General features: G+C 38.6%; 1 protein-coding gene across 10 annotated transcripts in view; it reads right to left on the bottom strand.

The window, feature by feature from the left end:
- Positions 1-26,812, bottom strand: part of LOC139467911 (rho GTPase-activating protein 44-like) — a 64,625-nt gene that overhangs the window by 36,288 nt on the left and 1,525 nt on the right. The gene's annotated exons all lie outside the window — the stretch shown is intronic.

The following is a 26,812-nucleotide window of genomic DNA, read 5'->3' as shown; positions in this document are numbered from 1 at the left end:
TAAAGGACACCAGAAATGGGCTTCATACATTGTACCCATGTCGGGAATAGAACCTGAGTCTTTGGCGTGATGAGCGAACGTTTTAACCACTAGGCTACCCGACCGCCCTTATCCTGGAACAGTCACCAGTATATATTATAATAGCAAGTTTTCATGTGTCCAAACATCGACGGCGTACTGCAGCATTGTGCAGTGATATGACCGGTATCCTGTTTCCCCTAACCACAGTGACACATTCAGGAAGCAAGAAAATACACACCACCTGCATCATACTTCTCAATTCCTTTATTTAATCATGTAATTAATCAATTAACAGACCAACATGAAGGCTGACAAACTCCCTTCCTTCCCTATCTGTATATAGACAGCTGTGGTGGTTGTATTTAGCACATAACCAATCTATTCTTGTCCCTGCTTGTCATCACTACATAGCCCTTGCTTGGACAAAACTCTCCTCAAATAGCAGGGGGACTACCAGTTTGCCCTGACAATATGGGGAGGGTCGTTGGAGGCCACTGCTGTGTACATGAGTACACAGTACAAGCTGGGGAATCAGGGGGACTGATCCCCCAAACCTGGCCCTTGAGGCATCTGTCCTGCCCACGAGGAGCTGGACACTCTCACTGTCTCATGTTGAACATTCATGGCTACACAACAAGCCAGTAGCATGTTAGCACAGATTGTTTGACTACATCTACAGAAAACTATGTTAGGATGCATCTAATCTCTATGCTTATAGCTGCATGAAAATTCCATGTGTATTTAACGATTGTTCATGTGACATGACATTTTATTACCTTAGCACAGAAAGCATGTTAAAATCTAAATATACTGTGAAATGTATAAAAAATAGTTAGTGAGTTCCGTTTGTTTGTATGTTTGTTGTTTAACGCCGCACTCAGCAATATTCAAGCGGTAGTCTGTATATAATCAAATCTGGACCAGACAATCTGTGATTGACATCATGAGCATCGATCCACGCAATTGGCATACGATGACATGCATCAACAAAGTCAACGAGTCTGACCACCCGATCACGTTAGTTGCCTCTTCTGACAAGCACAATCACCTTACGGCAAGCATGGGTTCCTGAAGAACTATATTACCAGGATCTTCGCGGGTCAATTTACAAAGTGACAAAACACAAAGGCTATGATGTTTGAAAAAGAAAGGTGTGTGTGCAAGCATTTGAATCTGGACCATAAAAAACCTATGATTGATAATATGATCAACATCCCACACTTTCAGGTGGCAATCAAGCAACTCTGAACACTTGGTCGATTTAATCGCCTCTTACAAGCAGCAGTTCTAGGGACCTATTTTCACCCAAAATACCCACTGGAGCTACAAGATATGAGGAATTACAGATTTTCTCTCCTAAATTAATGTTGACAGTCTTGAACCTTTCATTCATCACATATATTCATGAGAGTGCCATAGTCTATTTCTGAGTGAGTAGTTTACTTCAGTTCCCTAGATGACGTATAATATAGTTTGTCAACACAACAGCTACTTCACCGAATCTTTGTTGCTGATGTTTGGACTTTGACATAAATGTTGAGGAGCACAACAACAATGTCGTGACGTGACAACAGCTTTGATGAAGCTGAATCAACTGCTGACTTCTCAGCCAAACAACTGCCTGCAATACTGGTAACAACCACTGGGCATTTACCATGCTTACAGTTGACTGTTAGCTGATCTCATTGATACTCACAGTCACACAGAAACGAAGGAACAAATGAACAAGTGACTACAGTTAAACAGTTTTTGTGGAAAGCAAACTTAGTGGACAGTTGTTTGAGTCATCAGAATCTACAAGTTCCTTTCTGGCAAACAGGCATCCCATAACAGTTGAAGCCAATATACTCTTGAAAGATGCCACATGTAACAGTTGGCAGCCGTTTTGTTCGCTTGATATTATGGCTTGTTCCTGTACAAGCTGAAGACATGTAACACATTCACCTACATATTGTTCTTCTAGACATACACGATAACCAAGGCAAATTAGACAATACACTGCATCGTCTTCATCATTCTTGTTATACAGTAAACTAGGTAAATTCATAACGAACACGCTTGTAACAAACTGACAGACATAACAAGGTGTTGTTTTTTTTTGTCCCGGACATTTGACATATATATGCTGTATATATATGCTTATAACGAACTTCAGTTATAATGAACTAAAATTTGTTCATTCCTTTGAGTTCATTATAATTGTAGTTTACTGTATATGTAATGTGTATACCTACATACTGTCGCTATTGACCTGAATAAGACAGACATATTAGATAACTCACTACACCTTCTACCTGCTTCTTTAAGTCAGACCGATTCCTACACATCACCATCAATGAATAAATTGGGCCAGAAATGTACACAAACAAGCGTAACACAGAATCCAGGTGAAGCTAAATTTACACTGGTGTAAAAAATTCCTGAAATGACGCCAAGCACCATAGTTCCATTGGCCCATGTCCAAATATCTCAACAGTAGGCGAGTTTCACAAATAAACACAACACTTATCACCAAAAAGAAAACCCTTACAAGCACAAACACTCTCTAGAAGCAGGGACAACTTATGCAACATCAACATTTTCCTTACCCTAGAAATATGAGCTACACCAAACCCATCCTGGAACAATACACAGAAACACAAGAAACTCTGCAATGTGAAATATTTGTAAAAGGGAATAAATTCAGCAATCACTCCATCAGCTTCAGGCAAGGCAGTTTGTCTTGCATCAATACTTAAAACCACTCTTTACTCTGTACTGTTTTCTCTACCTTTTCAGCAGACTTTCCTGCAACAGAGTGAGAAACTCTGTACAGAAGCTTCTATCAACTGACAGATGAAGCTGTATTTCTACAGTGATCAATAAAATTATATTTTGTAAACAGTCACAGTCAGAACACTGAGGTGACAGGTGTGCATATGACATCAGCAATGTCCTGAATGATATGATCAGCTGCATAGGCAACTACCTCCATGCAAAGTATAACAACGCCCAATGCGCATGCTCTGTTTGTTTGTTTGTTGTTTAACACAGCAATCAGCAATAAACAGCTATATGACATGGTCTAGATAAACGAGTCAGGACCAGACAAGCCAGTGAATGACATCATGAGCATCGATCTACACAATTGGTATACGAAGACATGCATCAACGGCAGGGGACACCAGAAATGGGCTTCACACATTGTACCCATGTCGGGAATCGAACCCTGGTCTTAGGTGTGACGAGTGAATGTTTTAACCACTAGGCCCTTTGGTTTACATTCTGGTAAGCAATTTAAAATGTGTAAATTTATCAAGCAAATTCATTCAAAGATATGTCTACATTTGAAAAATGAGTACATGTTAACCTTTCCAATAGGTAGCTTAAATATGCTTGCACATTACATTAAACTTCACATATGCAAAAAGTACATGCATGTTTAATGCATTGGGGTTTGCCTTCAGGAAGTGACAAGCAGCCATGATTGTGTCCATAATAACACATGTACAGCCCTCTACCCCTGAAGGGAGTTACGCTCTCAAATGTCAAGTGGTATCTCAAGACTCTCCAGCATAAGTAGCCACACACTTAGAGCACAACCCTCTCCCCCCACACACAGTTCAATGCTCTGACAATTGCCAGCAGGTGCTCCCCTACATCAGGTATTTCCATCTGCATCTACACAACCACCACAACTCACAGAGAATACCCACTACCCTATCAGGTGTGTTTATAGCAGCAGGTGCTCTCTCCTGTCAGGCACAACATCTACCTGTGCTACATAACCACCACAACTGCCAGGATCTCCCCATCCCATTGCTCTAGTATCTAACATTTATAGCCACAGCTCCAATTTTATCTTCTCCCATCTCATCTACAAGATGGCAGTGGAGTTGCTATTAGGAGCCACTCCTGCTGCTATTGGTGATCATAACTCTCAGTGATCATAACTTTCAACGAGAGGTACATTTCTATAACAAGGCTGTGGTTTCATAACTACATAAGAATATTTTCAAGCAGATGAAAGTGTTGTCTTTTTGTTAGTTTCAAGGTCCTTTGAAAATGGCAAGATCTTGTTTATAGTTTTCATATTAAGTACATGCATAAGTTATGATTTTTTCAAGTGTTGATATAAATAGCACCACTAATAACATGTGTAAGGTTTTTTCTCTGTGGTACGGAAACAGACTCATACTGGGAAAGTAAAGTTGCATGTACAGGTTGTAGTCATGAAAGTACAAACATCTACAAGAAAAACTGAAACACAAATTCGAAACATTGGAAATGTCTGTATCATTTGCTTCCTGTTTGCCTCACTGGCTGTGTTTTGTTTGTGTTTCATAACATGAATATCCATTTGCTGAAGCAGAGGCTTTACAATAGTGGGCAGAAATATCTTGTTCATTGATAAGTTTGGTTTCATATATAGTTTATTTGGTCTGCAGAAGACAAAATCATGACCATGAACATTTTGCCAAATCTTAAGGAAAAGTGCCCTTGAATAAGGAGATTTGCTCAGGGTAAAAATACATTCTTCAGATTTCCACACCTGACCCCTGACACTAAGCATCATTATCTAAACATCTTTGCAACACTTTGTAGTGCTCTATTTGATACTCAAAAGCTTAAGAATAGAGAACCAGAACATTGGATTACCCTAATTACACCTTGACTTTGTACATCATGGTACATAGTGTTTTTAATGAGCAAGAATATCACTTGTAAAGCATATAACAAGCTAATGACCATAAAGCATTCACAATGCAAACGGATCATTCCCTCTCCCTCTATTCATAACAATGAAGACTCAAGGTTGTTTGGTAGTTACTCTTCACAATAAACTTTGTTCACTATGTACATAAATAACTGCTTAACAGTGTGACTCACATCCAGCTAGAACAACTAAACAGTGTGTCAGAGTAGGTAGGACAGTAGACAATGTTGTGCAGATCTGGTTACACATGCATCAAGGTGGCCACAGGACAGGTGCTCCATCTTTAGCAAATGATGATGAGTGGTGAGTGAGTGAGTTGGGTTTTATGCTGCTTTCAACAGTATTCCAATTATATCGCGGCGTGTCAGCCTAATGTGAGAGGAAGCCTGAAGTGATGCAGGTCTTACACATTTACCACTTTGGGGAAACACACCAGCACGAGTATGGTGCTGACAAATCTAGAAACATAACTGGGGTGATGATGATGTAGATGGGATGTGCAGATCATGGTAGATTACAGCCCAGAAGAGGCAAACATGTCATGACAGTACGATGGTTTCAGAAACGTTTGTTTTTATATGTTAATATATTGATGATTAGGGGATTTGAATTATGTCTTGTTACTCTCCCCTGCAACTTGAAGCATGATGAGACAGACATGACATCATGGTGAGTCCACTGCCAATGATGCAATGTGAATGGCATGGAGTGAGCAAAAAGTTAAAATCTGGTGAAAAACATAATTTAAGTTGAAAAAGTTAGAGATTAAGTATAACAAGGCTATTAGGGGTGGTGAGTGGTGAGAATCCAAGACATGTATTTCAACAAATTAAGCCTTGCATACAACTTTGAATTCCAGGCAGAATATAGATGCTGATAGATCATTCGCATTTAGCAACCGCAGATACTGAAGCAAGGGGCATCCTGGGCCTATTTTTCTTTTCCCTTACAATCTGCCCATGACGCTGCTTATTTCTTCTGCCTCAGAATGAGTAGGAGAAGAAGAGGATTCAGTGAAAGGACATCCTGGCAAGGCACCTGCTCCCCTGTTGCAACAGGCTAGAACCAGTAGAGTGTGACCGCCATCACAATTGCATCAAGGCTATTGTCCAGGTCTGAGTGATGCACTGAACTCATACATAATCCTCTAAAAAGCTGAAGTTTAGCGAATGCAGGCAAATCATAGCATGAGACAACAGCTGCATGTGGATAATGGGATTCTTGTGTATAACAAGCAAAGTGCTGTAATGTAATCGAAAAATCAAAAAAAGAAATTTAATCACTTCTTACGATGCTTATGTCACTATATTTGTCACATTTACATCTATTTCTTGACTGGTAAAACACCACTTAACTCTGTACTGATACATGAAAAACGCACATGCCTGAGCTACCCCATCCCATCACCAAGGAGATTATATCTGCTGGCCATGTTTGGTGGTAACCACTGAAAGCCTAAGCTGTGGCAACCACATGTAATATTAATGCTAACCTCAAATGTCTGGGTCTGAATGAAGTAAGAGATCATTAAAAGTCATCATTGTTGCGGCTGTTATATGACGAATCAAATCATGGGTTAACGTTTGGGGCTGTTCTGTAACAGATGTAAGGTAATTGACCTTGTTTAGAGAACCGTAATATGTACGAACCATGACCTTTGAGCCTGGTGTTCATGTCGGTGTTAAAGTCACTGTTTGCCAACCCTAACCTATCAGGATCTGGGGGTGTTTGTACTGCTACTGAAGGTCTTGGACTGGACTCAAGATTGTATCACAGGGAAGACCATCTGTTTGAGCATGCATCACTGGGAAAGGATAAAAGGTTTTGATATAAGCTGACAGGGCTGTATAGCAATTTAAACTATACCCCACAGCTGAGTGGTATGTTGAAGGCCCTTTTAACAATGTACAACTGTTTCCCCATAGTGTGTTCTTTCAACATGCATGGCTACTTGGCTACTTGGACTGCATTATTTAATGGGAAAAACAAAAATCAACTTTTACAGTACTGACAATACATAAGTTATTAGTAGGTTACATGAAATATAACATTTGTCCTTTAGACCATATAATATGGGGGATCAACACTGAGGTTACCATGGTAACTAGTAAGAGTGTAATGGTATATCAAACTTTTGCAATTGTTTGCCCTACAATAGTACAATATCAACAGGGATTTAAAAATACAAACAGTATTGTTAATAGTTGCAGTTAATAGTTGCAGTTAGTTATAAATAATACATATTTTTTGTGAATTTCAACCTACCTGTGTGGTTGGTTAGCAAGGATTACAACAACGGCAGATTAGAGTTATTTTTCCTTTGGTTTGAGTGGAAATGTGTTTGAAATTGTCAGCAATACTTTATTCATTTCTATTACAATGATTAATAAAATTATCAAGCCTTACAGTGGGTTTACTAGTATTGCAATACTATTGCCATAGTTGACAACAACCACAATACTATTGCAATACAATCGCAGTGGTGAAAATAGCCCCAATAATCCTAGGGGTGATCCAAGATACCTAGACACCATGGATTACATTGCTATTTTTGGAGCTGTTGTTCATGTACCATAACTAGATTCAGGAAGAAATTACAAGTACTAAACTTTCAGGAGTTCCTGTGTAATGACACTTCTAGTCTTTAATTCTTTTGGACTATTTCATTACAATTTTTATCATGTCCAAGCTCCCCGTATCAAACCCTGTAATACATTGCCTGTTTCTTATCAGCTGTTGGAAATTGATTTTATACAGCAGCAAGCACTATGATCTCACACTGTTCCCATGATGCATTATGGATCCACACAGGTAGAAGTAATTAGTATCAACACAGGTGTTGCAGGTCATCAACAATTACAACGATCCAGGACAGTCAACATGACTGTCTATCACTGCTAAATCTTGTAGGGTACTTCACTACATGGACAACATTCTCTTTTGTTACAGTATTTTGTTCAGAAATGCTTGACATTGTAAGTGTTTACAAATGTAGGACAGTTTGATAGGAATGCATATTGAAGTATTATGCTTTATTTATTTTTCAGCCTTAAACTAAACATACCCGGTGATTATGATGACAGGGATCATCTGCTGATTGACAACTAATTAAAATGGTCCAGGAAAAGTGAGCAGGTTGTTATCATAATAACCCATGTGACAATGAGAAAGGGCAACGCCCACCTCAACATCACAGACATTTAAAATAACAACCTTTAACACGAAACCTACATCATGTACACACATTGCACATCAGGGCTCAGTGTAAGCACTAGCCAAAGCCAATTTGTCGTAAACTTCACTGGAAGGTCTCAGAGCATGTTGGATGTTACATGTAAAGTTTTAGGGCTGTTTTCCTGTTTGATCATTATTATTACACTGTATTAGGCTGGTTTAGAATTATTTATGTATTCACTAATCCACAAATATGATATGCCACAGAGTTGCCATCTACTTATTACCTAATGCTAAAAGGGGTAATCCAAAAGGATATACATGTATCACCAGTCCTTGAATTTTAGTAATCTCTGCCGAGCAGATTTCACATGTTCCAGTTAATTTAAAGCCATGATAGTGTTAGGATTGGTAGACCATCTAGACTTCACCCTACATATAAGTGTGCAGCTGGTGTGACCTGTCTGTTTATTTCTGACGGCGGTGGGATGACTCATTGTCACCTTGTGAGGCCAAACTCATATTCTATTTACTTTCTAAACACAGGAGTGTTGCCTACATAAGAGACATGTAACTGCACGGTCACTCAACATCTTTTATGTATACATACTGCAAAGAAAAAGCTTAGGACCTCCCAATTTTTTCATATTACTATAGTTAATCTGCCATGTCATGATATGTGAAAAAAATGGGTGGTTTTTAACTTTGTTTCAGTAGTTTATGAAACAAAGAGATCATTATTGTGTTACATAACTTGACCACTAGGCAAATCATCATCGATACGCACAAATTTATCTGAGACAAATATAAGGCCTGAAGATGATAAATGGACTCAAAATACTTGTAAAAAATATCCACCTTCAAACTAGAATACAATAAGCTGATATATGTGAAAGTGGTGAGGAGAAAAGCCTCAGACTAGAATAATTGACAGGATCCTATTTCTGGCAACCACTTAGAAAGAACGTAGGACAGTATCAAAGTGATCCTCAGTTAACATAATATTTTTCTACCAGGAAAGCAATAAACAGTGTTAATCTGTCCATTTCTTGCCTAATCATGTTTAACAAATGGGAAATGTCCTCACATGAAAGGGTGCCCTGACATGCAGATTATGGCCAGGAGTAATATTTCCTACTTCCACTGCTTTTTCCTGACTGATAAGTTCCATTTTACCTTAGTAACCAGGACGGAGCGGCAATTCACAGGTATTTTCCTCATGACTATTTCCTGTCACATTTATCATGTTTATTGATTTCGTTCATTTATGCAACTGTTCTCGAACTACTATTGCTGCAGAGTGACAGTACCATCCTTGGTGTTGTCATCTCCCCTTCCCTCCAATTGTCTTCATGGAACGCACACTATACAAGCTACAAGTACCCATACATTAAAAATAGGACCATTTTCCCCATCTGCTATGAAACAAACATCCCATGACATTTCCATGTGACTTTTGTACAGTAATGTTTGGACTTATGAACAGATACCAAAAGGGAAATAATTATTTTTTGAGGACAAGTTCCATGTTGGCATTTTTCAGATGCTAGTAAGATAGAAAGTGTATCTCGTGAACAGAATATAAATCAGGAAGTTGTCCTTGTTGTTGGTTCCACTTTGACCAGTCAGTGGAGATGGTTGAGGATATAAAACAATGGCATCATGACAACATCCGGTTTCTTTATCATCTGTTCAGACCTTTTTGCACCGCAGTCAACGAGCCAGACAGCTGAGTGTAAATGAGGAAACAGTATTCACACAGCATGTTGTTTGTTTGTTTGTTTGTTGTTTTACGCTGCACTCAGTAATATTCCAGTTATATGACGGCAGTGTAAATAATCCCATCTGGACCAGACAATCCAGTGATTGACAGCATGAGCATTGATATACACAACTTCTATACAGTGACATGCATAAACAAAGTCAGCGAGCCTAACCACCCAATCCCGTTAGCCGCCTCTTATAAGCATCGTCGCCCTTACGGCAACACAGCATATCATACATGATACATCACCCTGCTGACATCAGCATTACCATGTATAACAAATCAACTATCAACAAAATATAACTTTCCTTGTGTACAAAGTTCAACAACACAATCCATTTCCTCATAAATACTTCCTACATAGAACATTTATCTTGTTTGTTATAAATCTACTAAAAGTTAAAACTGCACATGGGTGTATACAATATTTATCCCATGGATAAGTTTCCTAGCAACTATCATCCCTTAGTGTTATTGCACCGTAAAACCACCATGAATATGGCTAGCCTGTCACATGGTAGGTTGTCCAGCTTCATCTCCCACAGCTCTACATGGTGGTGTCAGTCTCACTGGAATGTTGCTGACCTCACTGAGGTCATGTCCGGACAGGTTGGGCTAGCTACTCTAAACTCTCCTTGGATCTGGAGTGCACAGATCTCACTTAATCAAGACTACAGATGCTCACACGCCATGCCCATAGCTCACTTTGTGAAGGGTGTACATATGGTACATGGGAGTCATAGGGCTGGACACCTTGTCTTAGTTTGGCTGATTTTGGTGAAGGTACTTGAATTAGAAGGAGTGACCTCATCACTATGCCTATTGACAGCCAACACTAGTCTCTTATAACCTGCCGACACCAGTTGACTACAAACATTACATAATCTAAACTTCTGAAATATACATATTTTGTATAACTGACTACAAATCTCGAAAAGAATTAGTCTATTATCTTCATCTGTTTAGTATTTAATTAAGGTCCTTAAACTTAAAGTTAAACTTTACTAAATTAAGAATCTTGTTATTGAGTCTGGGGTGTGGTATGTAGCTCGTAACGTCATGCGAGATGTCATAATTGTAACTTTCTCACGAACCTACTTTAGTTCAAATGTCACAGCTCACACTTTCATTACTCCTAATTATGACCCCTTCCTCCACATGCTTATTTTCTCCACATTTGTTTCCAGTCATCCAGGCCAGTTCCCCAAAGTAATCACTAACATACTTCACTTGTAACAGATGTCATATTGTGACCACTTTCCAGTGAGCCATAATGCTATGTAAGTTCACTGGATGGGGATCTTTGAGAGTTATAAAGACTTCAGTGTTAACATGAAGGGCATCCTGAACAAGTCAATTTCTGTAATTTGTTTGTGGTAGTTTAATGTTTACAACACCTACCTGAGGTCTATAGCATGAAGAGCAAATGTCAGTGACTCAACATGTTTTATACGGTGGACCAGTGTCTGAAAGTCAGCAGAGTAAACTGAGAGCCTCAAGGCCCAGCACATTTAAAAAACTGTCAGCCTAGTGGAAAAACTGTAGACCCAAACATTTTAGCTGGAGAAGGGATCCAAACTCTTGCAATATAAATTAAAAAACACAACCAATCAACCAGAAGTTTTTACTGCTATCAAATCACAAGGAGTTCCCAGAGACTCTGTGGTGATAGAGGAAGCCTTCATTTATCAGGAAATTATGAGCTTGTAAAACATCTTTGTGACTACATGTCATTTGAAAGATCTAATCTTACTGTTTATAAATATGAAAGTTGTTTATCACATTACTTAAATAATGCTTAATAGAAAATTACTGAAATAAACTGCAGGCCGTGCTGACATATAAAACTGTCAGCCCCAGGACAGATCTGTCGGCCTCGGGCCTACGTCTATTTAAAACACTGCGGTAGTCACATTTGGTCACTTTACTTAACATCAAGTTCAAGTCTTATCATTCAACATTTCATGTTTGAAGAGTGTGTTGCCATTGATTACATCGTTAGGTTTTGAAGAACGTGACAATTAATCAATCAGCTGGTAAGCACAAGGCTCCAGCTAATGAGACAGGTATGTGTGTGGGTGTGTCCCCAAGATTACAAAGGGCAAATGATGTCATACTAATGTAGTGAGCACAGGCATACAAGGACAGTTGCTCTAGCAAGACCAATGGATTAGAAATGGTCTTCAGCAACTCAATCTTGTCATAAAAGCGGGGATCAGGTAGTCAGTATCACTGACTTGGTTAAGGCATGTCATCTTATACCAATTGCATGATGGATGCTCGATCATGATGTCAATCACCTGACTGTCTGGTCAAGACTCGATTATTTACAGACTGCCATCAAACAGGTGTAATATTGCCAATTGCATTGTTAAAAAACAAACAAACAAAACAAGACCAATGGAAATAAAAATGGATCAAAATAAACTAATGAGAGTTTTACTATAGCATCTGAATCAAGGGATCCCTTGAATATTTTAACATTCTATTCATGACATGGACCAACAACAGCTAGTAAAACTTGTCTCAGAGGGCCACACTATCACCGCAACTGCTGAACTCTTATCACAGGGTACAAACTCCTAATTCCTTAACACCCACAAGTGACATCATTAATCCCTTACTGGAGACTTTGAGAAGCAAGCACTAAACAATGATCTCCATAAGTGGGCTACAGATCACAGAGCCTGGAGCATGAAACACTCAACATTGGTTGTATCTCCCTGACCTAGCCAGGCTTTGTAGATAATACTCTACCTCCTATCAGCTCCGGAGTATAGGGAGGATGTAGCATTGTTCACCAACACATAGGAATGTCAGCTCACTTACACAGGATGACCTCCTGGTACAAATAAAGTGTCTTGCTATCAGTTAGCACTACATTACTAGGTGTAATCATAGCCTATTGTGGGCGGTATGGGGGACTTGGCTCAACACCTCAAGGTTCAGAGAAGGGCAATGTCAACAGCCCTAGAATACACACTGTTTGTAAACAGTACAACCATCTGTCCACATGGTATATGACATATACAAATGGATATTTGATCAGTTAGGTTCAAGTTAGTAGATTTATGTACACTGCAATAATTTAATCATCAGGATCTCATAAAGTTCTGCTGTATTTGCAGCTGATGTACAATTTCAAGTGTACAAATTAATCCACACGCTTAGTAACTGATAGAACCTGAGCCTCTGTCACATATGGCTGCACAAACAACATCAATAGCAAGGAATGCCATCGACCACTGGTCACACTGGGGACGTTGTTGCACATGTTGTAGGGTATATTACCTTATTGATCTGTCCTGACACAGCAGACTCTGGAGTCTCCACATGAGAAGAAATGTATGACTCAGTGGGTTTGGTTTTACATCACTTTTAGGAATGTTCCAGCAATATCATGGCAGGGGACTCCAGAAATTGGCTTCGCAAATTGTACCCATGTTGGGAATTGAATCTGGGCCTTCGGTGTTATTTTCTTATGAGCGAAACGCTTTAACCACTTGGCTACCCCAATGCCCCTCTAAAGAAATGTATGAAATTTGAAATTTCCTTATTATAAATATTGTGTAACTATCCTACGGACAAATGTTGCCATTCAACATGACATCCCGAAAATATCCTTACCTATCTGGCATACCTTGAGTTTATTATCTTTAATAACATAATGTTTCAAGGATTTTTAGGAAGCAATAAGCAGGAAGTCCAAAAGGATAACAAAATTAAAGGCAACCATAATTTATTCTTTGTCATTAGTAGATGACAGTACCATGGTGACACATTGATTTCCTACATATGTAGAATAAACACTGTTTCTATGTATAACTGAAATTGTTCTTCATGTATGCCAACACAAATTGCCCTAACACATCACAACTCGCTTGACTGACAGCATAACGATGGATCTGACCCAGTCAATTGTCACCATGCTTTGTAAGCATTATGTAAACTGCTTGTTTGTCAACCCATCACTCACAGACTACCTGAGTACCGTTGCAGTTATGAAAGTCTATCAAATGTTTTATCATTAGTTAGGAATGGTGATGTACTAGTATATATATTAAATCCATTGGCAAAAAGAAACATTGTCATGTCGTTCTGTATGCCCTAACTGATATACATGGCGATACAGGAAGTCAATTTTATATAATTGATGTGGGACATATTTTCAACAATAAACATAACACCTGCTGGAATGTATCAGTGCAAACAGTCTTGATCTTGGGCATCATTCATTCTTGACGTGATGAAGAAAACTCAAATCGTTGATAGGGTTTAATGCTTATGGGGCAGAAAAATAATCTGAATTTTTAAACTCAAGAACAGTTGTTTCCACACTACATGCTCCAGGTATTTGCACATGCTTCTTATTCAACTTTATGATCTCCACAACCCACAGTGCACTACACTGAGGAAGAAAAGATTCTATTCATATTTCACATTCCATCTCTCTATCAGAGGTACAGCCTTTCCACACATTCCGCAACACAACACATGGATGTTCATGAGATTTGAGCTATTGAGATTTGTGAAAACCCTTTGTAAAACCTTTCAGAATGTATTTGGGTGTTAACAGTGATAGCATCACAAACTTCCTGGTGGAATGAAAGATAACTGAAAATTAACATGACTAAATAGGTTGGTTTGTGTCCAGTGAAGCTTGCAATGACCTTAAAAAGAAACCCTCAGGGTTTTTTACCGTGTCAGATTTATTGCCTGCATGTTTTATCACAACATCTGACAAGTTTAACCGCAATGATGCATAATCAATTACACAACCATTTCAAGTGCAAAAGCACACCATACACATAAATATTTACCAGTACAAACAAATCTTTAGCAATTATAAGTAGGTGAAGATATTCAATGGTTAATATTCTATCTTTTTGATTTACTGCTGTCCACAACATAACATGCCAGTTCCAACCCTATCCACATGATCCAACTGCTATGAATTCCATCCTGCATCTAATCATGTCAATCCTTGTTAAACTCATAAAGCAAATCAACCACTGTTATCTAGCTGGAATATTACTGAGTGTGGCATTCAACAACAAACAAACAAAAAGCAAATCTAAAATGTAGTGAGAGTTGAATGGGAGCATATTGCTTGATAAGACTTGTTCTACTGTAATAAGGGGGCACGGGTGGCCAAGTCGTCTAAGGCGCCGCGATTCGCTGTGCAGAGTCGCGTCCCTTAGGCACGCCTGAAACCTATGATTGTGGGTTCGAATCCCTGTTCGCCCCGATTATGTTTCTAAGTTTGTCAGCACCATACCCGTGCTCGTGGGTTTCACTGAAGTGGTAACCGTCTGAAACCTGCATCACTTCGGCCTTTCCTCCCACATTAAGCTGACACGCCGTGATATGACTAGAATACTGTTAAAAGTGGCGTTAAACCACTCACTCACTTACTCTACTGTAATAATGAAACCTAGCAATGCTATAGACATTGGCAATCACATGTCGTGAGTGAGTTGATTCACGCCACTTTGAACACTACTTCAGTCATAACACGGCATATCAGCTAAATGTGGAAGTATAGACCCATGTCTTCGATGTTCACCACTTGGGTGAAACCCATGAGCACAGGTATCATAGTGAGGACAGACCAAGAATCATTCAAATCAACAATCATAGGATTCTGCCACACCGAAGCATTGTAATTTTGTGCAGAAAATGGCAGCACCATAAACAGGCTGGGCCTGCCCATACCCTAGATTATGAGTAGCTCTTGTTATTCTATATCAACACAAAGCATGAGCTATGAAGACATACATAAACATAGTAAGACCTTTGGTAAACATTCCTTATGTTATCCAGGTGACACAAAGTAGAGATACTGTCAACAAGCTTTGAATCAATGATCAAGTTTACTGACTGTGACACAGTTTGAAGCTACTAAGAAGACTCCTGGAATTCCATGTTAAACGTGAAGATATGAAGTTCTGGAATAATGTCACTACCAGGCACAATATCTTTGTTTACAATGTACTTATGGGTGAGTGTGTTCTTGCTTCAAGTGATGCATAGTGTTATGTAATATCCTTGTAAGCTGAAGGTAAGAGACAGCAAGAGGCAGGGATTGACAGCAAGAGTGAGTGAGTGAGTGAGTGAGTGAGTGAGTAAGTATGGTATTACGCGGCTTTAAGCAATATTCCAGCAATATCACGGCGGGGAACACCAGAAATGGGCTTTAAACATTGTACCCATGTCGGGAATCGAACCCGGGTCTTCGGCGTGACGAGCTAACGCTTTAACCACTAGGCTACCCGGCCACCCCTTGACAGCAAGAGACAAGAAGATACATCTGCAGCATGAAGTGGTTACAGAGCAGTGTATCCCACCTGACAGTGTAGAGTGTGTCAGTCAGTTACCGTCATACATCACACAACAGTGGGCTTCAGATTGATGAAGTTACTTGTGGGTCACTTGTGGGTCACTTGTGGCCCATTACCTGTAAAATGACGGTCCAGGTCGAAAAAATATATAGGGCAGGTAAACGATATTAATTGTGTCCAGGACTATGACCTGGAGCACTGTTAGGCCAACAAATGTTCAGTACTTGGATCATGTTTACTTATAGACAAATGACATGTATGAGGTCAGATATTTAAATAGAGACGTCTAAAAACACTTGTTTAGCCTGTCTACAAAGTAGGGGGAGAGGAATTAATCAAATTCACGATCATTCCTAGACAAATAAGCATTAGCCAGTGTTTGTTTTGCAATGCAGTGAAACAGTACCAAAAAACTATCCTGCATTCAATGAAATAAGAAATCCTCAAAACATCAACAATAACACCAAACATTTTAAAGATAGGATCATATATTTGTTTCATCCTAATCTCAGATGCCAAAAACACTCCAGTGGTGATTTGAAGGAAAGTTTTAAACTTCAACCATCTATTACATTCTACAATCAAATTCAACATAAGGATGTTAGGCAACGCAGTTATGACATTCTATAACAAAATTCTTCATAGAGACGTCTGTCAATATGAATAACCACAAAGAGTTTCATCAGTTTGCCACAAGTAGTCTAGAGCGCAGAAGAGATATCTATGAAAATAACATCATGGAGATGTGTATAGAAGCCTGTTTGATGTTTGATTGGGGGGGGGGGGGGGGGGGGGGGGAGGGAGAAGAGATGGGTTGGAAATGAGGGCAAAGGATTGGGGATGAGGGTAGAGGGATGAGGGTTGGGGTGAGTGTAGAGGGTTGGGGATGAAGGTAGAGGGTTGGGGATGAAGGTAGAGGGTTGGGGATGAAGGTAGAGGGTAGAGGGTTGGGGTGAGGGTAGAGGATTGGGGTGAGGGTAGAGGTTAGGAATGAGGGTAGAGAGTTGTGGATGAAGGTAGAGGGTTGGGATGAGGGTTGAGGGTTGGGATGAGGGTAGAGGGTTGGGATGAGGGTAGAGGTTGGGATAAGGGTAAAGGGGTAAATTGAAGTGGGGTGTGATGGGGAGGTTTCGCAGAAACAGTTGGAGTTTTAAAGTTATGTGTTTCCCAGTTACACTGATAGCAAATGGGTAAAGGGGACAGTTTAAGAGGGAGTTGACAGTGATAGGGTTGAGTGTTAAGTGGTGAGGTAAGGGGTGTGGTAAGGTGGGAAGTGATGTCACAGATAATGTATATTTACATGATGCCAGGGAAAATATTACAAATTCATCAGACAATTAGCCTAATGTTAACATTATCAGAAATCTCCTGTTTTAGGTGGTTAGCTCAGGTACAAACAGGTTTTAAGAATGTGATAAAAATTATTGCACTTATATTGTGATGTGCTTGCACGTTTGTTTGTGTGGGGTTGCTTGTACCAGTCCGGACTTATGTCAGTTTTAAAGTGCTATCTCCACTGAGATATCATGCCACAGTTCAACGTGGATACCCTACTCAGAAACATAATACTGACTACAAACCGACCAGTCCTTGTTTTATCCCCTTAACGCCGAGCGCCAGGCAGGGTTACAACAAGAACCATCTTTTGGTATGATGTCAGGCAGGGGATCATATGTTTTAGTGTGCCAACATCTGTATGTGACACAGGGTGGAAATTAGCACTATCCCACTTGCCAGGACAAGCTTTGTTAATGTTAAGGGTATCCTAAGGGCTAGTGGAATTTCAAACACCTTTGTAGGGTATTGCTACATGCTATCACTATTCAGGCAAATGTTAGCTTCCTGTACATATTATTAAAAGAAAAAGCAAGTTACTTCCTTATGTTCCTGTTAGACAACAATTCATGCCATGATTGTTACATAGAGAATTATAATTTATATTGATTATCCATCATGGTCTCCAAACATCTGTTTCCGCCTTGCAAATCAACTGATACCAACACAAACAAGTATATGCTGACTATGCTTCCATGACAACATCTGTGGTGGGACATTCCTAGCACCTTCTGGTGGCACATTCTAGTTCCACACAGGTATTTGATGGTACCTGCTGGAGCTGTCAGTCATGATGGCTGTACATTTATCTCCTCGCTGAGAGAAGCAACTTGTGTTATCATTACTGGCAGTGTGCCTTAAAGTTGGGAGTATGCAGGCAACTTGACAACACTTGACTGGAACAGGAATGTACTTCATTACCTAGAAGGAGATGCAGAATGAATTCCACAAAATGGAGAAATCAAACATATTCCAGACGCACTGAGGAGTGGCAATACATGACTTGTACACCAGCATAAATAGAACACTACTACCTTAATTATCCCAATCCTGTGGAACAAGGTCGTGTTGACACCTGCAACTTTTCAGCACTCACCTACATTATTTCTTTAACATGTGTAACATGCAGGAGATTGCTTGGGCAAATTGCTTCATATTTTACCCTGTTTAAATATTGAGATTAATGCTGTGTTACTATATTATGTGTATTGTGAGGATTTATGTCAATATATGGAATAATAAAAGAATATCACTTGAATATACTTAGGCAAGTTATCTGCAGCATTTTACAAGATTTATATCTGTACATGTTATGTTAAGTGACATTATCATCATTCTTTATTCATCCAACCACACTTCATTCAGTTAAAAATCTGTGTTCCCAGAAAATCAGTTACAAAACCCAAATTTCAATATTCAAATACCCCGGTGAAAATCTGGGTTAGAACTGGTCTTCAGTAACCCATGCTTGTCATGAGAGGCGACAAACCAGATCAGGAGGTCTGGCTTGATGACTTGGTTGATGCATGTGGATCGATGCTCATGATGTCATTCAATGTCTGGTCTGACTTAATTCTTTACAGGTTGCCATCATATAGCTAGCATATTACTGGATGTGGCATTAATCAACAAACAACCAAACAGTATTCAGATGAACAGTGGCACTGATCATGAAAATAAGACATAAGACCTGGTTATATCTGTAGGTGTGTGTTGACAGTTCAGTGGTTACATCATGTACATTGCACTTTATATTTGGACAGGAAGTTTATTAAATCATGTAGTTGTTCCTTGTTGTTCAAGCCCCAGGCCAGGAGGTTTTGTTTGAGGGGAAACTGTCTGTGTGACATGACTTTGTTTCACTACTCTGTGAGGTGTCTTTGAGTGAGTGAGTGAGTTGGGTTTACACCGCTTTTAGAAATATTCCAGCAATATCACGGCGGGGGACACCAGAAATGATCTTCACACAATGTACCCATGTCAGGAATCGAACCCTGGTCTTCGGCGTGACGAGCGAACGCTTTAACCACTAGGCTACCTGACCGCCTCTTTGTGACACATACTGTACATTTACTACACTGACCATCAGTGTCTGCCAAGTCAAATGTAATTATTTCCTAACATGCTCACTCCGATGTCAAGGATAATGTACTTTATCAAAATTAATTAAAAAAACCTATGAAATGTTATCATTAAAGAAAAGGATCCAGAGACTAAGCAGGGTTTTACCTTGACCTACAAAACTAGGGGTCCAGTGGAAATAATAAAAATCAAGGTCCCTACAGGAAATATGCGAGTCCTATAAAGTAATGAATTTGAGTAGTGTACTGTACTGTTAGATGTGATAATTACATTAATTACAGGACATATCTATTTCATGTCAAGAATTGGGTACAATGAATATTACTGTTTGTCCCTCTCGATGCAATCTTGTTTTTTTCTGTGTCCATTCTGAATATTTGCTACAACCCTGGACAAAGATAAGAAGTTGTCAAGTAGCAAGAAAACCAAACATTCACTTTATCTGCACTATACTGCTTCCTCAATTATTCAATATGTTAACAAGGATTAAATTTAAATGGGTTGGGTTCATAGCTGTGCAAGTAAAGGTGTGGCAATTCATTTTCATTGCACATTGTTAATTCCTCAACTTCTCATTGAGTAACAAAGTGTTAATGGCCACTAGACAAGTTTTCAAACCCATAAACTATAATGTGGTCCTCCACAGCTTGAAGGGTCAATTAATCAGACATGTCCACTGAGTAACAGTGGGTGTGACAGCACAGTCAATCTGAACCGGTTAGTCATCAACTCAGCTCAACCCATGGTCACTAGCCTACCAACAGAGGTAGGTATGAGTGGGTTCAATATAACACAAAACTCTGGTATTCTATGATATGTAACAGTGTACTTGGATGTGGCATGAGTATTTACTGGTTTTTATCAACGGTTACCGAAAACCCATATACACAGGGCTTGGATTGACATTAGTCCGCTGGTCTGAGATCAGTAATATTCAAGGACTGGTGACCTTTCCTTGTCGAATACCACTTTTACCAATACATTGACAGCAACTCTGCTGCCGATTGTTTTTGAAGACTTGTAAGAATAAAATACATTTCCATCCCCGATAAATTGCCTATGAAGACCTTTTTTAACCAATAATTCCAAGTTTGATGTTGAAAACTTTCCTATTCAAGATGTCAAAATTGAAACAACACCCCAATTGCATTAATAAATTTTTCTCAAGATGTTTTCCACCATGCTTGTTGATTGTAGTGATTGTGGCACTTCTAAATATACTATGGTATGCTCAAACTTGTTCATGGTGTCCTCATGCGACAGTTAGCCGTGTCATTTATAGACAAGTGACATTTGTTGAAATAAACGTATGGAATTAGCTTCTACACTTAAACAGGCCAACCAAACATTGCCACAAGATTGGAGTCTTACAGATAGTTATTTTTGTTGACCGACAGTTGCTGTTGTTTACTTGCATTTTATGACAGAGCACATAACATATTTTTGGTTCCTGAAAATGTCCCAATCAACTGGTTCAGTTTACAGTATTCAGGATAGACACTAATGGTCATATTCCACTACTTGCACCTCATTTTGGATAAGTGGTAATGTGAAATAACTAGATACTGGAATAAAACAACTATCCCGTCCTGATTGTTACTTGTGTCAGACTAGTGGCCATGTTTATCCGTGAAAAGACTACTAAGTATTATAGAAAAAGCAAGTGAGCAGATGTTAACATTCAGCAATATTCCAACCATATCATAGGCGGCCTGAAGATAATCAAGTCTGGACCAGTGTTAGAATCATTAGCCACATCTGAAGCCATCAGCAGTGTTTGAAAACTATGAAAAGGGTCCTTTTCAAGGCCTTCATATTAAAATCAAAAGATTTGGGGGTGTCATTGATTCAAATACGATTATAGCAGCAAACCTGAATGACTCCAGTCCCCCCTACACATAATTTCTTACACTTTGTTGGGGTACAGTGACAAAGGAGGCTGAGGACCAATTCCACCATATAATAACCATGGGGTCCTACTAGGACACTCAGCTTGAGGATATAATTTATATAACATACAACAATATATAACAACCTGGAACAGTAACTCCTCATGACCAGGAAATAACCACTAAACTCAAAGTCCATCTCAAACTAAGCATTGGCGACAGACGATTGTTACACTGTCAGAGAGGTTTCGTCCATCCTGTCTGCCTGTAATACATACTGTCTTAATCATCATCACAAATATCAGGGTTCTAAATTAAGGGGGTTCCTTGGGTCCTTGAGGTTTTTGAACTTAGGGACACTGAATATGATACACTAAATCAAACCATGTTAACTATTGTCTTGGAAGTATTACTTCACCAATGTAGGTTGTGCATACATTAATATGTATCTATACATCAAGAGACCATTCCAGGTAAGAATATAGGTCCCCAACAACCAGTGCTTGACGGAAGAGGCAACTGAATATGGATTGGGTGGTAAGACTCTGTGACTGGAATGATAGTAAGTCATCAGATACCAATCGCGTAGATCGATGACCATAATGTCAATCACTGGATTGTCTGCTACAGACTCTATTAATTACAGACCACCGTCGTATAGCTAAATGTGCAGTTAAACAACATACAAATAAAGACATAATGAAAGCAGAACACCCATCCCCCACCCACCCACCCCTGTACACACATCAACACTTCAATTAAGATTACAGTATCTCTATTACATCCTGGTTACTAATAACCCTATCAAGAGTAACACAATCCTAGAGTGAGGTCAACAACACTAACAATAACATATGTACACAATGCATGGAGCACTCAAATATGAAAGTTTTGTTGATTTTAGATAAGCCACAATCAACTTGTGGACTTCAGCTGTTTCCTGGTAAAGATAATTCCTTGAAGTTTTAACCACAACTTTCAACAAATGTATAAGAAACCTGCAACCTTAGTGTCATAAAACTTCTTACTGTCCAGTAACCGAATTAATAATAATCCATGCCATAAAACAAAATCTAAACAAAATACATTGGGCTTGTAGACTGAAAAGATTTGGGCACAGTCTGCATAACATACAACTACTATTATACTGTCTTGCAATATCTTGAAGAGTAGCTGTTGACACTGACACCAATTTAATGTTCCATGACCAAAGGGTGCTTTCGAAATCTGAAGCTACGAATCCTGCATATCAGGGGTGGAGACCTTTGGTCATATCCAACTAGTCCAAAGCTCATTTTGGACAAACTAGATTTGGGGATAAAACTAGTCCACCTAGTAGTAGTGGGATGATACATCGATTGTTTACTTCTCGATACATGGATTGATCACAGTCGCGCAATAAGTAAAAATATTGATTCTTACCTTAAATGCTTGCTTTAATAACTGTTACACCAAACACAAACAAGGAGTGAAAAATAGTGGTGAAAATGTAAGTATTTTCATCAATTACGCAATACTTGACACTGCCAACTGTAAATTATCAGTGTGCCAGGTATTTGGCCATCTTGTCTATGAAAAAGAATGTTTATGCACCACAGTTATTAGCAATACAAGTATCGTGATACGTATCTGATCATGAGCAAAGTACTGTGATACGTATTGGGTCTCACAGTTGGTGTATCTTCCCAGCATTACCACCTAGATTGTTACTAGTCTCGGACTAGTGACTGTGTCTATCCCTGTATATAAGTACAAACAATGAGGAAATTATGAATATAACAATCATAAGCACAAAGTTCTGGACTGGATACAATCTTAAACAAAATGGTTACTGCATATTGCACAGTGTAACCTTTAAAGAAGTTCCCTAAGTCTGACTAGTGAGCGTCATCCATGGCAACGTCATGTGACAACATAGTGTAATGTCCCTGTGCTGTGTGAGCAGTGTGTGTTTTTAACACCCAGTCTCTCAGTCGGACACATGACTGTCGCCAGTAATCTGTGCTGCAACCTGTCAGGCACTTACACTGATGACCATGCTCCACCAACATGTGCCTCAGCATCAAGTGTGCTGGCAACACTTAATACAGCTCATCTTTTAAACACTTTCCTGTTGTCAAAGGACACATATAAGATAGCTACAGGATAAACCGCAGAGAACAATGAAGAATTAAGTGTGGTTTATTTCACAATAAAACATTGTTCTATCATGATGTCATTTCTGGAGATTCGAACATGCATTCACAACTTGTTGACATATATTGGATAACTTTATTTTTGTGAGGGGAGTGTCTAGTGTGTTGTTCCCTATAGATGTAGCTGGGCAATGCAGATAAACATGATGGCCGAACAGTCGCATCCAAAAGTGGAAGAGATATGACAACTGGTATTTGGAGAAAAAGGTACAGGCAATCGACCTGAGGATTGTGAGAATCTGAGGGAAATACTCACCTGGCCACAAAATGGACATGTCCGACATTGCCGAGGTCGGATTCTATTGAGAGAGTCATCATTTTTAAACACGGCTATATAAAGCGTCTGCACATAATTTTCATATCTCATATAAGAAATAAATGACTCGTGGTCGTTGTTTATCATACAATAAAACACTATTTCATTTTGCAATAATTCACAAATAAAACTCAAACCCCTTCCAAATCAACTTAGAAATGATAAAAGGCAAGTATCATTCTGAACTCATACTCCTTACACATGACCAAACATTTTCATACACTTACAAACAAGGACAAATTTCGAACATGTCAACATGAGGGTGTGTTTTCTTCGTAAAAGTCAATAAGTGTATTTGTTAGATATTTTAAAGTAAAATACCATTGCCTTCCAGGAGATATCTAAGCTACCCCCTCCCAAGCTTGTGAGCCAGTGGTCCCTGGTATACAGATGTACACAGTACATGTGTGTATACACTGGTGTTTGATGTAGGTCGCCAGTGACACATGCTTGATGTAGTGTCTCACACGACCCCGCTAAATAGTGTCAGATGAACATGGGGAAATAAACCACCGTTAATGACCTGTAGCGTCACTAATGAATATGTTAAAGAGGGCAATGGATATACTCTTCACAGAGATAAAAGAACATTTCTGAGGAACAAATGTTCAGCTGGAAAATTACATCATGTGTGTGCATTAATTAGTCACATCTTTGTGTGAAACAAGAGCATGTTGTTTTTCCAAATGATGGCACGCAGGCAAAACCCTAAAAAAATGGCAAATTACTACTAGTCCTTATGATACCTTAACTATTGGGCAGTTTGGCAAGAACTATAGCACTAGTGCCAGTTTCTAACACTGCCAGGGCTTCTGAAAACTAGCTTAATTAACAAATGTTGGCAAAATCATAATAAGATAATGAGAAAGTAGCTTTGAAGTTTCAAGAGCAACAAACAAATCACTAATAGTCTTCTTGCGAAGATCAAAATTGACCTGTACGAAAACACACTATCAGACAATGTAGATAAAGTCAACACCATCACTTGTAGAACATTCCGGTACACTACTTAAGTTGAACAGTGCTACTGTGTTGTTTAGATTAGTTATTGCCATAACACCACAGCCTATGTGACAGGTAGTGTGACTTTGTGTAGTAAACACTATACCCACATAATAACCTGTGTGTCAGACTAATCAACTGATAGGATAAGTAATGCGATATTCTAATCTTAGTACTTTGTACCCAAAGTGTAAAGGCACCGTTGCTAAGGCAAGTTCTATAAACTGCAAAAGAAATATTTCAGATAATGTGGCCAATTAGATAAATCGAGCCCATAAAAACACATACCTGTAGCCTGTACCTATTGATACAGTATTCAAAGTATTCTGAACCATGATTTAGACTTCAAATTCTCATACAAGTACTATTATTTGTACTTTGAATACTAATGATGATGATGATGATGACGATGATGATGTGTTACTAAACTTTGCAAAAAAAACTAAATTATTAGTGCCATTTACTGATGGAATCTTTGAAACACAATAAATCAATAGTGGAATAACATATAGATACTGGTATGATTAATTTATCAACTCAATCAAGAAATCATAAATATACTCTAAACAGACGAACAACATGATAAACATACAAATTACAATATGATCATGAAAGCTGACAAGCATGATGAATAACAGCAAAAAACATGCTATGGTGACATTGTGCAAACAAAATACAAAACTTGCAAAAACAGGAAAGAATTTCGAACAAAACTTGATACCATCATGCATGTAATACTTTATCAAGCTGTGACTACATGTGACATTCAATGATTATGAAGTTCATACAATGATGGGAAATGGCTGAAACATGAGATTGTCGAACACAAGACTGCATCGTAGTGCCAAATATTACAAGGAGTCAGTTTAGCTAGCTATGAATTATGCTTTTCTGTTGTCATGTAAACACAAAAAGATGCTCTGAAACTAAGTGGTCAAAAACTTTATTTTGCCAGTGATTAAAAGTATTCAAGTAAATAAAAAAACAAATGTCATCATATACATGTTAAAAGCACTATACTTTGCATTTGATAAACAAATACCTATCAGGTTTATAGTTATTGAAAAGGAGCAAAATAGAACATATGTTAACATGGTTAAGCTAATATACATTTGATCATGATGATCTATCGGGTAATCATAACGATCATGCAAGAAGAAGAAATAGAACTAAATGCTCTGACACATGTCAGTGTCTGTTACATAACATTTAGTATAACAGTAGCAGAAAGTGATATGGTCCCCATTTTAATTCCTCTGTTGTATTTTCTCCCAAAGTACTAAACAAGAACTATCATTTCAAATGTTTCTTACTTTTATGCTCTAACTACAACACACCTGGCATATTCATGAGTTTAATAAGGCATTGACAAACTCTTAAACTGTGTTTTAATCTTAATATGTGGAAATGTGTTTTACACCGGAATAATTAGCATGATTAGTTTATGAATATGATAACCTTTACACCTATGACATGATATGAGATGAATCACAATACTTTTTTCATGATATGTCACACAATATACTATTTCACACAGAAACTGTAAAAATACGTTATTTTAGACATAACAAAGAAAAACTAGTCACTTTGTAATATCAAATTCAAGTGTTAGTTCAACTTCAAGACAACACCAAAACATGATCAGATTGAAGAGTGGATATTACGTAAGCCCAAATATTGACAAATTCTTCAGGTTTCTTGACTGACTGAACAGATGCTATGAATCCTGTGACACAAATTTCTAAAATATTTTATCCATACAGTGGAAACTTAACATATCACTGAGCATACTGATGTGATTCACCTGGCTTAATATTGAAATGATTCAATTAACAGAAGATGTTTTTTATTGGCAAACAAAATTACAAAAAAAAGGAATTTCCACTGCCAATAGCAGACATAGATAGACATCATCCTGGAGACACCCCTACTTATCTGCGTTTGGGTGAGAATGACTTCTACTTGTGGCATGTTGTTTATTGTGATTTACAAAATT

This window comes from Haliotis cracherodii, unplaced genomic scaffold (assembly GCF_022045235.1).
Source record: "Haliotis cracherodii isolate W230 unplaced genomic scaffold, xgHalCrac1.p SCAF_2, whole genome shotgun sequence".
Lineage (NCBI taxonomy): Eukaryota > Metazoa > Mollusca > Gastropoda > Lepetellida > Haliotidae > Haliotis > Haliotis cracherodii.
This window is presented reverse-complemented; position numbering and strand designations above follow the sequence as displayed.